Source organism: Microtus ochrogaster, unplaced genomic scaffold, assembly GCF_000317375.1.
Source record: "Microtus ochrogaster isolate Prairie Vole_2 unplaced genomic scaffold, MicOch1.0 UNK47, whole genome shotgun sequence".
NCBI classification, from domain to species: domain Eukaryota; kingdom Metazoa; phylum Chordata; class Mammalia; order Rodentia; family Cricetidae; genus Microtus; species Microtus ochrogaster.
The window spans coordinates 1,161,729-1,163,422 of NW_004949145.1; positions in this window are offsets into that span (position 1 = coordinate 1,161,729).

Consider the following 1,694-nt stretch of genomic DNA (forward strand, 5'->3'; position numbering starts at 1 on the left):
GGATTAAAGGTGTGCACCACCCAACAAAATTTCATTTTCATTTTATTTATGTGTGTTTGAGAGAGATCACATATATACAGGGGGAGAGAGAGAGAGATCACATATATACAGGAGAGAGGGGAGGTGTCACATATATACAGATGCCCACAAAAGCCAGGAAAGAGTGTCAGAACCCCTAGACCTGGAGTTACAAGCAGTCATGAGCCACCAGATATGGGTGCTGGGAACTGATCTTGGGTCCTCTGCAAGAGCAGCAGGCACTCTTAGGCCCTGAGCCATTTCTCCTGTCTCCACATTTCCACATTCCTTCCCAGGGTTCTCCACTCCTCCCCATCTCCTCTCAACTGCCTCTCTTTTCCTCTCTGCCTCTCCTGGCCAGGGGAGCTGTTGTGTCTCTTTGTCGCCAGAAGGGGGAGCCAAACTCAGGTAGATCCAGGCTACATCTGAGCGGGCACTAAGACAGAAAGCCTGGGCGGCCACCCTGAGTAGCTTAAGTTTCTCCTCCACAACCCCTCCATCTCTGCCCCTCAAGTTACCCACTCCCATGCCTCACTGATAAAGGTCAACTTCCTCTGGAGCTCCACTTCTAAAAGAGGCGTTTCTACCACGACTTTCTAACTCCCCCCCCTTGAAAGCCCCTACCACCACACCTTACTACTTTCTGACCTCAGGGGGTGTCCAAATGAAATAGATAAATGTGATTTTTTTTTTTTTGAGACAGGATTTCTCTGAAGCGTTGGCGCCTGTCCTGGAACTAGCTCTTGTAGACCAGGCTGGCCTCGAACTCACAAAGATCTGCCTGCCTCTGCTTCCCGAGTGCTGGAATTAAGGGCAAGCACCACCACCACCTGGCCAAATGTGAAAACTTAAAGCTAACATGCACAAATGAGAGAAAATGTGGGGTGTTTGCCTTTCTGTGTCTGATTTACTTCATGCAGAATGATTGGTTCCGGCTCCATCTACCTGTGAATTTCCGTTTTGTTTTTCCAACACTGAAAAACAGTCCCTCGTGTAAATGTAAATCTCCATTATCTGTTCACTGATTGGTGGGCATCCAGGTAGTTTCCGCCTGCTGGCTACTATGAGAAGAGCAGCAATGAACACGAATGAGCAGGTGTCTCTATAGTGTGGCAGTCCCGTCTTCGGGGTAAATGAACAGAGCAGTGTGGCTGGATCATGTGCTACAGCTGCTTTCTGTTTCTCTGTCTCCCTCCCTCCATCCATCCCTTTAGAAACCACGATGCTTTCTGTAGTGGCTGCACCAGTTTGCACTCTCATTACAATGAGTGCATGTTCGCCTTCCCCCACACTATTACCAGAACTTGTCATCAAGTTTTTATTTGTTTGGTTGGTTCAGGTTTTTTGAAAGTTTCTCTGTGTAGCCCTGACTGCCCTAGAACCACCTGCCTCTGCCTCTCAGGTGCTGGGATTAAAAGATGTGTGTCATCAAGGCCCAAAATCTTTTTTTTTTTTTCGCATTTCACTGATGGGAAAGGAAGCTGAACATTTTTAAATGTTTCTTGGCCATTTGTGGTTAATCTTTGGAGGACTCTGTTCATTTCCTTTCCTCAGTTTTAAAACTGGGTTGTTTTCATGATGTTTTGTTTCTTTAGTTCTTTACATATTCTAGCTACAAAATCTCTGTAAAACCTGTAGCTGGGCCGGATAGTGGTGACCCATGCCTTTAATCCCAG